Here is a 16,056-nt window from a genome sequence, read left to right as displayed (position 1 = left end):
TACATTTATGGTGCTTTGAGGAATACTGATGACACATGACAAATTAAGTGAATATTAAGTGAATATTAAGAAGAATAAAACAGATAAATAAGAATAAAAGAGATAAATAAAAGGTAGAAAGGAGAGATGAATAAGAACAATGAGGTAGAAAGCAGGAGGAAAAGAATATTTGTTTTCTTCTTCTTCAATTTGCTATGCTCGGTCGGGGTACTAAGAGTGGATTGAAGAATAATGATGGCAGGGTTACAAGGAAGAAAGGAGGGGGGGGGGTAAATATTAAATAAATAAAGCATCTTGTGACGAAATGAAAAGGGGGAATAAGGGAAGGAGGAAAGAAAGATCGTGTCTTGTCAAGTGGCCATACTTGGGTGCTTTGGGTGTTTGGATGAGCACTGATAACAACAATGAGAAGAATAGAAGTGAACATGTATTCAGAAAGAAGGAGCGAGAAGACAGAAAAAGGGGAAAGTAGGATAAGGCAAATATAAGCTTGCTGAGGTGGAGATGCTCTGAATGGATAATATGAGGAAAAAGATGATATTTTGTTCATTTTTTATACTTTCAGTTGCTTTGACGAATACTCATAACAACTACAGTAATAGGGAGACGAATGGACTGGTAAATATTGGAGACAGAGAGGAGAGAAGCGCTAACAAATAATTCAGGGCTGGGAAGAAAAGGAAAATGTTTTGCCAATTTTCCATGCTTGGGTGCTGTGATGAATACTGATCACAACTAGGGAGAAACTTACATGTACGTGAACATTAACAGGGAAAGAGAGGAAAGAGAGAAAATAGAAATAGAAAAGAGAGATAAGCGTGTTGGGATTAGAGATGAAAGGGGAAATAAGGGGAAACAGAAATAAAGGAAGGAAGATGTTTTTGTTAATTTTCAATGCTTGGGATACCACTGCATGCTAATGCAAGAGACAGTAGGAAGAAAGGAGAAGAGAGAAATTGAGGAACTAAGATTTAAGGTAAATGTAAAAACGCTATTGGCTTAATAAAATGGAAACGAGAGGGTGAAGGGATAATATGGAAGGAAAAGGTAGATTTTTTGTTCTCAATTTTCAATACTTATAGGGTGCTTCCATATGGAAGTAAACATTAAGCTGGTGAGAAAGGATGAAGAGAAAGGAGTGAAGAGATGTGTTCAAATTAGAGAAAACTAGAGGTGTTGTGGTCGAGTGGATACGTCGCCGGACTATCGATCTTAAGGTCCACGGTTCGAGTCCCGCCGCAGCACTAATGTCCTTTGGCAATTAAGACATTGATCTACTTTTGCCACACTCCACCCAGGTGAAGTAAATGGGTACCTGGTAGGAATTTATTCCTTGAAACACAGCTGCACTGCTAAAGCCAGGGTAATTATGCTGCATTATTGTAGAGCGCTTAGAGACTTCTGACAAAGTAAGGGTTAGGCGCTATATAAGCACTGTAATTATTATTATTTTTCAAATTGGTTCATAAATATGATGGAAATTAAAAAGACAAGGAAGGGGAAAATGAGAGAAGAGGATGTGTTGTCAATCTTCTATGCTTGGGCTGCCTGGAGTGCTTCCTTATTTATAACACCTAGAAATGTAAAAGAAGGTAACATGAGGGGGAGGGAGGGAGATGAAAATAAGATGAAGAAAAAGAAAGAGCTTTAGAGATGCACATGTATGTACATGTAAGAAGCAGAGAGATGTGATGAATATGCATGAGGTGAAAATAGAAAAGAGAAGGGGGTAAGAAAAGAAAGAATTAAAACAAAATGATTGTCAAAGTTCAAAGAAAGGAAAATGAGAGAATAATAAAAATGGAGAGCAGAAGAAAAGTTATGGGAGGAATAAATGGATTGAGCAGAATCAAGAAGCATGGAACATAGTCCTCCAATCCGTTTAATGTTCATCCACATGCTACAAGCTGTATGAGCCTCAAGTACATAACCAAACCATGCATGCATGCATGCGTGTCAAATTAGAATATCCCCATGTGGATGACATCATTTGGCATATGTGGGACCACATGGCATTCTTAAACTGTTCTGGAGCTTAGTTCAGCTAGCTAGCTAAGAAGCATTAGGTACACATACTGAAGTAAGGGCTTTATAATTGGATCATTGCTTGTTGAGTGCAGGTTTTCTATACATAGTCCACTGTGATTGTGGCATCTCACGCTTAAAGGCACATGTCGATACTGAAAAACATTCTTTACGGTCTTCTTTATTAAAGTAAATGCAAACCTTTTCAATATGAGAGGACATTTCTAATCAAAGATGTACTAAATGTTAAATTATATAGATATTTGTACTTGAAAATAGAAAATCTTGGTGAAAAGAATAAATCAATCCATTGGTCTCACTTGATCTGAAGCCTGTTGAGATTGTAAGCCCATCAAGCCCTTTAATATGACCCTGTAAAGTTACCTCGGCCATCTGAGTCTTAATTCTAAAGATTTTTCACAGAAGTTCTTAATTCCTGGGGTTGGCCCAAAATTGGGAACTTAATTCCCATAACTATTCCTCCACTTTCATTCTAGCTGGGCTACAGTGTATAGTGATTACTCTTGGTACACTGTATGTGCAGTGCTTACTTCAGGTCAAGCTCGCTATTCATAAGGACCGCTTTTCATAAGGACCATTATTCATAAGCACCATTATTCATAAGAACCGATAGATCCATAACCTGTGTGAAAAATCCTTTACGAATAGCGACCCTTGTAAATAGCGAGCAAACCATAGACAAATTACTTTGCTATTCATTAGAACCCCTATTCATAAGGACCGCTATCCATAACGCGTGGCCAAATAAATAGAGGTCTTTTATAAACAGCAGTCCTTTTAAATGGCGAGCAAATCGCCTTATCTCTAGATTGATTGTGCAGACAACATCTTGCATAACTGTATGGTTCTTGATAAAGGCATATCAGACCACTATGTCATTAGCTGTGACTTAAATCTACAGAAGTCGGATGCTAAGAGAACTCTTATTACGTCAAGGAACTATCGCTTGATCAATCAAGAGAGTTTTGGTAATGAACTTGTTGCGGTTTTACAGAGTATATCACAATGTGGTGATGTTAATGAACAGGTTGAATTCATCAACAAGGCTATCTGTGATGTTCTTGATCGACATTGTCCGGTTTCTGTTCGGATGAAAAGAGATAGACCATGTGGACCGTGGTATGATGATAATATCCACCTGCTCAAGAGAAAGAAGAGGAAATCTGAAAGGAAATGGAGAAAATCAAATCTAAGAGCTGATCGTGACATTTTTGTTTGTCATAAGGATGAACTTAACGCTGCTATAGTGAAATCAAAGAGTAGCTATTTTACTAATCTGCTGCTTGAAGCTAACTGTAAAACTATGTATGCTACTTTACATTTACTTCTTGGTTCATCTAAGAAGGTCCTCCCTTATTGTGATGATCAGACAGATCTAGCAAACAAATTTGCAGGGTTTTTTGATAGACTTTTGTCCCATCCAGCAATCAAGATATCCATTACGTTCAAGGTCAGACCCCCTTCTTCTGCAAATCCCCCGCATCAATTCAAAGAAGGGTCAACAAAATATAATTTTTTCTGGTCCCACTATTTGGAATAGTCTCCCTTTAAGCATTCGTTCTTGCACCTCAGTCGCATTATTTAAGAAACATTTAAAAACCCATTTGTTTTCTTTGTAATTGTCATCTTTTTTTTTTTGGAGTGTAATGCACTTGGAGAGTATATAACTATTATGTTTGTATTTTAAAATGTAAAGCGCCTTGAGCATGTTCATGTAAAGGCGCTCAATAAATACCAATATGTATGTATGTATGTATGATCATTTGGTGCCATAATTATGATGGATCGATCTATAGAGACCCTGGAATGTTCGAGATATGATTTGATATTTCCCTAATATGCAGACACATTGCCTGCCTACTATTAACCTTTAAAATAAAGATGATCTGTGGGAATGTGGTTCTAATCAAAATGTATGAAATCCTAGACATGTGTTGCATTGCACTGCTCAGCAATCTGACCTTGCAGTCTGATAGCCCATGACGCCAATCCCTCCATGTGGGACTGTACTGTGTGCTAACCAGGGCTACCTGTATCTATCAAGAAGGGTATCACATTTCTCAACCATGAACCCCAACAGTGCAGTACTCATCCAATGGATATCGATTGAACTCTGTGTTTGGAGACCAGTCTCTCGGGCTGCTCCTATGCAATGCTTTATTGAACACTCTCTGGAAGTATTGATCGAGACTGAATCTGGGCTGCCCGCCCTCCACAAAAACAAATTTTGTCTGTGAAAGTAATTTTCAAGGAAGCCCTGTTTCTGTAGCATCACAAATTTGATTAGAAATTTTCCAGGCATCTTGGATACTGTGTAAGTACAGTCAAACCTGCTTTAGTGACCACCTGTCTACAAAGACCACCTGTCTACGAACTTTAAATTTTTTGTTTCCCTTGAAAATGGTTTCTCATTGATACATGTACTATTAAAAGGAACCTGTCTTCAAAGACCACTTGTTGTGTATCCCTTTAATAGGCGGTCGCTTTAGACAGGTTAGACTGAATAATGCTAATCTTACTGACTTTCTAGAGAGCTCACTACTGCCAATATATACTTGAAAACAATCTAGCCGAGAAATTTCATAATATATTTGTTTTAATTCTCTCTTATTAGAAAGAATTTCATAGATGAAAGTTAAGTACATGAATAATCAAATTATACTTCTTCAACTTGGCTTACCCTTTCTAAAGCTTTTTATAAGTTTTTGATATTAAAGCAAATTTTTATTTAAAAATCTCATAACAGATAACATTATCAAAACTACAAATAAATTGACATAATAACATTTTAAATATAAAGAAAGTACAAACCATAGTACAAATGAAAAAAGGTGCATTCGTAAGAGCCAATAGGACTTGACAATTAAATTCACAATATGCTTAGGAAAAAAAAGAATAGGAAAATCATTTTGGTAGGAAAGATCTGGTATTAAAATACATGTAAATGTTGCATTATGAAGAGATGGTGTAAAGTGTATATGCTTCACTTTTCTGTATCTCACATAGAGAGCTCTTTGTTGTGTACAGCTCCCATTCATTTACAAGTAAGACAAACCACGTCAGCCTTTTTTCGGTGGTTTCCCACTCCATGTCTGAACAAGCCTTCATGGGGCTCCATTGCAATCCACTGCTTGTAGATCATGTACTGTAGCTTCTTGTTGCTAGACTATGGAGAGGTTGGGTAGGCGTGAATCGTGTCAAGAAGATGAGACGATAGGCCTGTCCTCATCAACTCAAGTTTGCCAAATAAACCACTATTTTAACTATCCCCATCGCAAATTATCCCGTTAATTTGCGTCTTCATCAGCCCGTAGTTGCAATAAGAGGGATATTCGGTCGAGAAAATATCCCAAGAAATCTTGGTCTTGTTTCCAAGATATCCCGCTATTTAGGAAATAGCAGGCTAATTTGCGCCCGTCCGAGCTGGTTTGTGATGAGCGTATCGGTCTGGTGAAGACGCAATTTCGCACTTGGGGATAATATCCAGAGTCTGAAAATAGCGGGTTATTTTGCAAACTTGAGCTGATGAAGACAGGCCTATTGACTCAGGCAGCCTTTGTATGCCCCTCTGATAGCTGACAGAATGAGGGTTGAGATGCCCCCGAGGGAGCTCTTCAGTTGATAGAGAATGAATGCTCATAAAACATGATGACAGACAAAGGTACAATGTGCATGTACATGTAGGATGCAAGAGGGTATGTTGATTGCAAACAAAGTTGTCTAGAGTATTGTACATACACATGAACATATAGCTACATGTACTTGAGAGAATTAGTTGCATCACAGGAAGTTGCTTCTGGTTGGTCCAAAACAGGTTCCCTCGCATAGATATTGTACGTGGGAGGGCACTCTGACCCATCTCATGTACGCATACACTGTAGATGCACTTGTTACAACTATCTCTCTCGATGTCTTGTGCCCTGCAGGAAGGCTACATGTACATGTACAATGTATGTAATGGATTTGTTTTCAAAAACTGTTAGGCTTGAACAAAAAAAGATGTTATATTGCCCTTTGTGACCAACCCCAAGATCTTGAAATCTATGGTCAACTTTTTTTTTTAAACTGAGAAATATCAGTCCAAAGAGGGGAGAAGAAAAATGAATGCATTAAAAACTGAGAAATATTAGCCCAGAGAGCGAGATTAAAAAAAAAAAAAAAAATCTGACCGCCCTCCTAAAGTTTTAGCACCTAACAGGCAAAACCACATCCCTTTTTTAAGGCCTACTGTAATTTGTATTACTTTCAATGTTCACAATTTCCTATGTAGCATTTACTAATTAAATGTATTTAGAAAAACAATGTTTATGGTTGTGGGTGGGCGAGAGGAAATTCCTGTGCTATCGTAGACCTAGGTTTAAGGGCACATTTTTTGTGAAGGAGATGAGGAGTTGACTTAGGACGTGGGACATGCCTCAGATAGCTAACAAAGACATGGTTCCGGTCATGAGAGGCCAACGAGGACAGACACTTATGGACATGGAGAGAGAGTGAGAGAAAGAGAGAGATAGAGAAAAATAGAGAGAGGGAGTAAAGATAGAGAGAGAGAGAGAGAAAGAGGGGGAGTAGAGAGAGTGAGAGAAAGAGAGAGATAGAGAAAGATAGAGAGAGGGAGTAGAGAGAGAGAGAGAGAGAGGGGGGAGTAGAGAGAGAGAGAGTGAGAGAAAGAGAGAGATCTAAGATAGAGAGAGTGAGAGAAAGAGAGAGATCTAAGATAGAGAGAGTGAGAGAAAGAGAGAGATCTAAGATAGAGAGAGGGAGTAGAGAGAGAGAGAGGGGGGAGTAGAGAGAGAGAGAGAGTGAGAGAAAGAGAGAGATAGAGAAAGATAGAGAGAGGGAGTAGAGAGAGAGAGAGAGAGAAAGAGGGGGAGTAGAGAGAGTGATAGAAAGAGAGAGATAGAGAAAGATAGAGAAAGGGAGTAGAGAGAGAGAGAGGGGGTAAAGAGAGAGAATAGAGAGAGAGAGAGAGAGAGAGAGAGAAAAGAGTGAGATGGAGTTTTTGAGAGCTCTCAGGTCTAGGAAGGACAGACAGACAGACAAGATTATTTAATTTCTAAAGTGTGTTCACATCTTCAGTAGATGTACTATTCCCTTCCTTTTTTTTTGTTGCTACAGTTTGTTAGCAAATAAATGGCAAGTAGGTGTTTATTCAATCAGTATTATTAAAGTTTTGAAGTATGTGCACATCTTCTTGACCTTACTTCTTTACTTTTGTATATACATGTAACTGTGTTTCTGTATTTTTAACGAAAATGTGGAAATAAGTTCAATTCAATTCAATTCTGATTTTTTTTTGTTGCTACAATTAAAAGGGAAGTACATGTTTGAAAAATTTTAGAGAGAAAGAAACAGTTATTGTTGATTTTGAGGGTGTTTTTATTAAAGCATTATTCATTTTCAAGTATGTTGACACCTACTCTAGATGTTACTGTATTTTCTTTAATTTTTGTCTCATTTTTTAGACAATTTTGACATAGCATGTTATTAAGCTATTGACGAATAAATGTGTAAATCAGCGTTTGCCAAGTTGCCTACTTTATGAACGACTAAATAACGACTCATGAACGTCTTTAACACAGGGATCAATCTGCTCCCATCTAGGCCATGGGTTAATAGGAGAAATATAGTGCTTTCTGTGTTAACAAGCAAAAACAAATAACAAAACAAAGCTTAACATACAACAATCAAACAAGTAAAAGCAATACAATCTCTTTAGCTAGTTGAAAAGAATTCTGTTTCACATAAATATTCATAAACCATACATGTACCTGTTTATAGTACTGTACAGTTAAGGTTTTTAAAATAGTAAGTATTCTCAGAATCGGTGTGCAACCGATTAATGTGGTGCTTTCTCCCAAATGAGCAATGTTTATTTATACAGCCATCATCAATTACAGTTAATTAATTGACTTCACTGTTTGCACATAAAACAATTAACTTCAGTTGTTTACACCTTTCCAGCCCTCTATTGGCCATGCAGTGTACAACCAGGTAATGGTCATTTGCTGCTATCTAATGAGCAGTGTTATCACCTTCACTGCCTATAAGATTTAATTGATTGCATTATCCCTATTGACAGAGATAACGAGGTTTGTTGAATTAGTATCTCTCTCTACATCCGATCAACACTGCACGTTGTTAGTTCAAGTGAGATGCGAATCTGAGCTGAATTGTTTGAGAGTAAGAAGGTTGTTTTGTGTATTAATTGATTATGGTACTGTGTGATGATACAGTCAAAACTGTCTATAGCGACTGCCCAAGGGAAACACAAATAGTGACCTTTGTAGACAGGTGGTCTTTGTAGACTTGTTCCTTTAGTATATGTTTCATCATGTACGCGATCATAGCTTCCATCATGGAGATCCAAATAGTTCTCTCCATGGGCAATCTCTTTGTGAATAGATATCAATTCTCCCCCCCCCCCCCTGTTTCACCTTTAGTACTCTCTTAGATTCAGGCAGGAAGACCTCTATATTTTTTATAGAAGATTTCTTAATTCACTAAAGTATGGCTTCACTATACCTACCCTCATTCAAGGAGTATAGTCTCCTGGGGTTTATTTTCATGCTTGTCTGAGGTTACTTCCCATGAGACTTTAGACTCACAATGCTTTGATATGTTTTTTATGCTAAACAGAACATTCTTGCTCCAAGCCGTGTGCATGATTAATACATGTAGCACACTTGTTTTTAAAACATGTTAATGCCTGGAAATTTGATCCCAGCCTAGAGAAAAGGATCACCTCAAATGGTTTCCTGAGGCAGCTTGCATGTTTGCTCACAAGGGCATGTTTAAAATCACAGAATTATAATTAAATTATGTTCAGTACCTGCAGTGTTGAGCTGCGAAATGTCGACCAGTGCCTGCCTGCCTGTAAGCCAACCGACCGAGATATCAGGGGGCACATACATGTACATGTACATGTTTGTATTTGAATTACCTAAAACTTCCTCCCTCTGCATGAAAATACTCAAACTTGAGTTCAGAGAGAACAGAATGAGAGAGAGAAAGAGAGAAAGAGAGAAAGAGAGGGAGAGAGAGGGAGAGAGAGAGAGAGAGAGGGAGAGAGAGGGAGAGCGAGATGAATCCTTTTCTGCATCTACATGTAATTCAAAATTATCTTAAAGCTTATCTGCCATAGTTTACAGGAGGGATTAGACCGCTCTGCAAGGTCACTAGACAGGTGGTTATCTCATCAACTCAGCTCTCAGTTAACATAAGAAAAAGAGGATCATGGGGGACCAATGGTCACCTATTAGGCATTGTTTGTTATATAGAGGGCGCAAGTAGCTACCAGTAGTGCAGTGGGCCTTTAAAGTAAATATTTGATTGAAATATTTAAAAGCCTGTAAAAATCATAACTTAAGCACTTTAAATGAGTCTTTTATTTCAAGAATGCTGACTGGTATCTTTAAATCTTCTTGAGGTCTATTGATGCAGTGTCTGCAGGTGTGACGCATTGAGAGACGGGTGATATGAGCTCAAATGGATGTGATGGAGGGAGGGAGGGAGAGAGGGAGAGAAAGGATGCCAGGTTTTCACGCTTCTCTGCATCTAATAGAAAATTATTTGACGGTGAGCGGGATAGCTAGATCGGTGGTGAGGTTTGAGGTGTGTAATATAAACATTACCGGTTCCATGAGATGAAAACAAAAGCTGGTGGCAGGAGACTATAAATTTTAGTTCTATGGAAGTAATAGAATTTTGATTGCATCAATTTCAATGCACATGTCATTATCCCTATACTATAGTGCCCTATGTAATTCACTGTATAAAGTGCCCTATCACCCTACCGACTTCCATGCAGGTTCATGTGGCAGATCTACACTGTATTGTATTAACTGTGTCTCAAAATCTTAAAATCATTATGCATCTTTTGCTGCATACTGTACATGTACTATATACACCTGTACATGCAGTCCACAATGTGCATTGTATGGAGGCACCCTTTAGTCTTACCGTTCAGACCTTGCATTATCCGTCACAACAGGCAATGATTTATGAATTCAAACTTTGGTGTGCGGTGCGGACCTAAAGAGCAGTGTAAAATTGATGAAAGAATATGCTACAGTAGTACGCAATCTATGGAGGAACCTTGGAGTCTTACCACTCAGACCATGCATTATCTATTGCAACTGACACAGGTTTATGCGTTCAAACTTTGATGGAGTTTGCTATAGCCCAAATGGCAGTGTATAATTGATGAAACAGGGTGATGGAGTTCGGCTGACATTTATCCTATATTTATGAACATACCGTCCTCTTGAAAACAGTATTCATTAGCTCAGACTCCTGTGTGGTTCAGAGAATACATTCTAAAAGGGTAGAAATGTTTGTGAGTGTTTAGGAGAATACATTCTAAAAGGATAGCAATGTTTGTGACTGTTTCAGGAATACATTCTAAAAGGGTAGCAATGTTTGCGAGTGTTTCAGAGAATACATTCTAAAAGGTAACAATGTTGGTGAGTGTTTCAGAGAAAACATTCTAAAAGGGTAGCAATGTTTGCGAGTGTTTCAGAGAATACATTCTAAAAGGTAGCAATGTTGGTGAGTGTTTCAGAGAATACATTCTAAAAGGTAGCAATGTTGGTGAGTGTTTCAGAGAATACATTCTAAAATGTAGCAATGTTGGTGAGTGTTTCAGAGAATACATTTTAAAAGGGTAGCAATGTTTGTGAGTGTTTCAGAGAATAAATTCTAAAAGGGTAGTAATGTTTGTGAGTGTTTCAGAGAATACATTCTAAAAGGGTAGTAATGTTTGTGAGTGTTTCAGAGAATACATTCTAAAAGGGTAGTAATGTTTGTGAGTGTTTCAGAGAATACATTCTAAAAGGGTAGCAATGTTTGATGAACAGCTTTGAAGTTAATACAGTGACAACATAACATGTGGACCTGACCGGTAAATAAGAGTACCTTTTTTGCCGGCGTAAAGGCCGCAGTATTTTTGGAAGAAAAAATATCAAAAAGTTAGGGTGCAGCCTTTACGGCGAAAGAGTAAAAAAAAAATTTTTTTAAAAGTCAAAACCAGCACGAATTTGCACATATGAGACTGGGAACGGTAAAATAACTATACCACTATAATACAGGACATTTCTACACATCTTACCGACAATTTTATCTTGCATTGTTGACACGAAGACGAAGAAATCCTAACACAGCATTTGCTGATAGATCTTGATCTAAGTTCGTGCCAATGCATTGCAAAAGTAAAGGAAGGGACTGTTTAACGGAGCTGACGCGAACATCCATCCGAAGTCGCCACTTTGTTTTCCATTTCATGCAATTTCGCATATACACCGTACATTGTGGTAGGGGTATAAATCAGACACCAAATCTGCCTGCGATCACTTTTTTAGCTATACTTCCGGTAAATTATAAGAATAGTGTTGAATTTGGTATCAGTTTGTAAAAAAAACTTGTGTTTTCGAGAAAATGATGATTATTTTGTTTTGTTTGCTTGTTTTTTTTTCCTCTTTGAAATGTCAAAGTTGGGGTGCGGCCTATCCCTGATAGCAGACTGACGTCTTAAAGACGTCATAAATTAGTCGTAAAGTGGTAAACACGTCGTACGTCGTATGGATGACGTAATTACGACGTCATTATGACGTCTTTAAAAGACTATTTTTTCCAAGATAATTTTTGTCGTATTAACGATGTCATAAAGACGTCATTTTGACGCCTTTAAAAGACTATTTTTTCCAAGCTAATTTTTGTCATATTGACGACGTGATAATGACGTTATTATGACGTCTTTAAAAGACTATTTTTTCCAAGATAATTTTTGTCGTATTAACGACATCATAAAGACGTCATTTTCTCGTCTTTAAAAGACTTTTTTTCCAAGCTAATTTTTGTCGTATTGACGACGTGATAACGACGTCATTATGACGTCTTTAAAAGACTATTTTTTCAATGTAATGTTGTCGTACTGACGACGTGATAACGACGTCATTATGACGTCTTTAAAAGACTATTTTTTCTAAGCTAATTTTTGTCGTATCGACGACGTCATTATGACGTCTTTAAAAGACTAATTTTTTCAATGTAATGTCGTCGTATTGACGACGTGATAACGACGTCATTATGACGTCTTTAAAAGACTAATTTTTCCAAGCTAATTTTTGTCGTATCGACGACGTCATTATGACGTCTTTAAAAGACTATTTTTTCCAATGTAATGTTGTCGTATTGACGACGTGATAACGACGTCATTATGACGTCTCTAAAATACTAATTTTTCCAAGCTAATTTTTGTCGTATCGACGACGTCATTATGACGTCTTTAAAAGACTATTTTGTTTCCAATGTAATGTTGTCGTATTGACGACGTGATAACGGCGTCATCATAACGTCTTTAAAATACTATTTTTTCCAAGCTATTTGTTGTCGTATTGACGACGTCATTACGACGTCATTATGACTTCTTTTAAAGACTATTTATTCCAAGATAATTGTTGTCGTATCGACGACGTCATTACAACGTCTTCAAAAGACTATTTTTTCCAATATATTTTTTGTCGTATTGACAATGTCATTACGACGTCATTATGACCTCTTAAAGACTATTTTTCCAAGATATTTTATTGTCGTAAGGACGACGTTATAACGACGTCATTGTGACGTCTCTAATAACTTTTTTTTTCAAGATAATAATCGGGTTAAGACTACAACATCTAATATGAGCATAAGTCAAAGTAAATAGGGCAATTATCAGAATTAAAAATAGGGAACACCCCCCCCCCCCCCTCAAATGTCATTAGTAATTATATTAATAGTGGACCAATTTCACACCAAGGTCTGCAATATCGATCAAGACTATACATGCTCGCATCTAGTTTGCTATTTCAAACGGGAATGTGTACGTACTGTGTGTACAGGTACATTCAGCACTCAAGGCAATGCGTAGGACTACAATGCACTGCATTAATGTATTTGAATTCAGAGTGAAAAAGCCGTTGCAAGAAGTAACATCCTCCTGAATACTCTCGTTTTCTCCTGCAAATTTACAGTATGGGTAAGTCCTAGAATTACCTAATTTATTTACGAAAAGTACATAAATCCATAGTTACTGTTTTTTATTCTGAAAAGTTGATATGTAGACTCTTTGTTACTGTAATGCATGATCTTATGTCAGTGATAGTGAGCTCGGACTTTCAACATTTGCTGACAAGATTCGAAATGTATGATCCCATATATGTATTTTTATGTAGGGTCTTGATTGATGGGATGCATGGCATGAGGCATCATTTAAAGCAAAAAAGTTTACTCATTTGCCTACACATGGGCTGCATGGCTTTAAAGGGAAATCTAACTCGAATATACAACTGCTCTAAAACTGAAAGAAAGCAGAAAAATAAGAGAAGCAAACTGATGAAAGTTTTGGCACTAGATCTAGGTCTACTGGTAAGTCACACCTAAGATGGATGGAATACATGCAGTCATGCATGACACAGTGTGAGAGTGTCTACTTTATTCCAAGCAATACTGTAGATCTACTACTAGTTCAGAATCATATCCAGACTTTTTGACCAGTGACCCATGGCGTGGCCGGTGAGAGTCCTAAAAATCTAAAACATAGGTCTAGAGTCTAGATCGGCCTACCCCAAATCAAGCAAATATTCATGAAATGTTCAAATAATGCCGGTCATGATTTAAAAGTCGTTATGTTTCTAACCTGTTTCTGGTCAATTTTTCTTATTTTGGGGGGAGTATTTTTTCGGGAAAAACGTTGATTGTAGTATACACTTTCTGACAGGTTGTACGGCAAACCGCTGCACAATACAAGTGCATACAGATGGAGGGTTGCGGGGGCACGTAAGTCTGCGTGAAGTGATCTACCTCCTCATTGTACGGTAGATAACTTCACACAGGCGTGCACCCGCCCGCAACCACCATCGGTATGCACTTGTATGTGAGAAAGTGTACTATAGTACCGGCCCAGGCCCAGATGTCTGAAAATTGAACATTGCGTGTCGATACGTAGAGGAATAAAGCAGTGACTTGTGTCACAAACATATAACCTTAAACAATTTGTTTCTACAGTCTTTAGACAGCAAATTTAGCTTATAGGCTACCGTATACAGAAATCTTATCTGGAAATAATCGGTTAGACCTGTAAATGGTAAACAAAATTCTTTCCCCTCAAAGAAGCTTGTAGTATTTGTGTTGCACATGCATACATTATCAACCTTTCATTTTGTTTTAACTTTATTCATTTTCTCATTTATTTGTAGGCATCTTTTTTTAACATCTTTCGTCAAAGAAGTGGATTCAAAGCACATTGTGGCCTCAGTATATTGACGTGAAACCATGCAGAAAATGCTACTTTCTCTCAACCTTGTGGATGTTCCCTACTTCCCTAAGGATCAGCAGCCTCTTGAAACAGGTGAAGCCATTATCGGTAAATGTGTACATGTACTTGTATTATTTCTGTACATTTATTTGTCATATTGTGCATGATCACTGAGACACTGACGAATTAGACACTACATAATGGTTCATTTCATTTGAAAGGCTTATTTCAGTTATTTGTCCTAAGTTTGAAATATATTTATAATTCAATTAATTTTAGATCACTAAAACCTGCAGGTTTGTTGCAATAACCGACAATATTATGTGAGTTTCAAACAGTGTTTTTTTACCCTTCAGCATAGGTCAAGGAGCTTTCATTCTACCCTCATCAGCAAACTACAGGAATGCCAGTTTTCAGGCAATAGCCTGAATTCAGGCCCTGAGGAGTTATTTTCATACCATAGTTTAGGTTTTCTTGTGTACAAGCTAGCTCATTCTAGGTGATTTTTCAGGTCCTCTGATCAATTCTAAATGGCATCCCTGAAACTAGAATTGTATTGATAATTAACCAAACAAAATCCTGAATCACGTTTTGCATTGCCCACAAATGTTTAAAACCCAAAGGTGTGTTGACTTTATGTTTGTGAGCAATAAGAAATTATTTCTGATAAATCTTACCAAGCAGTACTTTTCTGACAGAATTAATTATTTACGTTCCAGTTTTAAAATATATGAAAGTTTTTCTTAAATTGTATTCCTTTCTTTTTGCTTTATTCATGCATTAGAATTCCTTGCGTCTATGTTCCTTGGATCTGAAAACAGTGCATAATGCAGGAGATTCCACCCAAAAGCTAAACCACAAGTCCAAGCTGAAGTGGAATATTTCGCAAAATTTGATCTACACTCACCCGATAGCTTTACTGCTAGATAAAGGTTATTTTTTCACTTCATTATACTTTATAGAGAGAGATTGGGGGAGGGGGAGGGGGAGGGGTGAGGTGTAGCCACAAACCTGAATGGATAAGCTGTAGAACTGAAATTTCCAGTCATGTTACTTGCAATTTTAATGAATTACAGGATTTACGAACTGACATAATAACGATTTGGGTAAAAGTCTAAAAGATTCCAGTATTTTGAGTATATTTGTAATTACTATTCATGAAGTTGACCTGTTTCATAATGTCTCATGATCACCCCCCCCCCCCCTCCCCCCACCCCATCCACTTCATATCAGTTCTTAAAACATGTTGCAAATTATATATACATTGTAAGTTGGTAATAGAGAAAAATTGAGTGAGGTAAATGCAATACAAATCGAATCCATTATTAAGCAATTAAGACTTGTACAGGTACGGCACGTGAACCTCCAACAAATTTCAAAAATGATGCAGTTTGGTTTTATGTGTAAAGTGAATGGCAACAAAGGACCTACCGGTGCGTGTCTTTGTATGTTTTGTACTGCGCATATTCAGTGAGCTCTTTTTAATAATATACACTGTGTAAAGCGTATTGAACTCTATGTCACCATTTAAAAAACTCTGCGATTTTGACTGTTTTGCAGCATCATATCTGAGCGAGCCTTAACGGGACTTGGTAAAATTGTTCAGATGAGAGACAATTGTGCTAAGGTATTGACTTCAATGCTATATGTACACTTAAAAGATAATCTGAAAGTTTGAGTGAAAAAAGACCATTATTGATGATAAAAATTGGGAACAA

At 37.3% G+C, this 16,056-nt stretch overlaps 1 long non-coding RNA gene across 2 annotated transcripts; it reads left to right on the top strand.

Moving 5' to 3' along the window:
* The first annotated feature begins 12,960 nt into the window (after positions 1-12,960).
* On the top strand, positions 12,961-15,753 carry LOC115927533. Of its 2 annotated transcripts, none has more exons than XR_004065708.1 (3): positions 12,961-13,060; positions 14,280-14,431; positions 15,123-15,753. It is a non-coding gene; the product is annotated as an uncharacterized LOC115927533 (long non-coding RNA). The 2 variants fall into 2 exon arrangements; XR_004065707.1 differs by having other exon boundaries at positions 14,280-14,446.
* The last annotated feature ends 303 nt before the right edge of the window (positions 15,754-16,056 follow it).

This window comes from Strongylocentrotus purpuratus, unplaced genomic scaffold (genome assembly GCF_000002235.5).
Source record: "Strongylocentrotus purpuratus isolate Spur 01 unplaced genomic scaffold, Spur_5.0 spur5_scaffold_20, whole genome shotgun sequence".
In the NCBI taxonomy this organism is placed as follows: domain Eukaryota; kingdom Metazoa; phylum Echinodermata; class Echinoidea; order Camarodonta; family Strongylocentrotidae; genus Strongylocentrotus; species Strongylocentrotus purpuratus.
The sequence above is the reverse complement of the archived record's forward strand: the minus strand, read 5'-3'. Positions and strand labels throughout refer to the sequence as shown.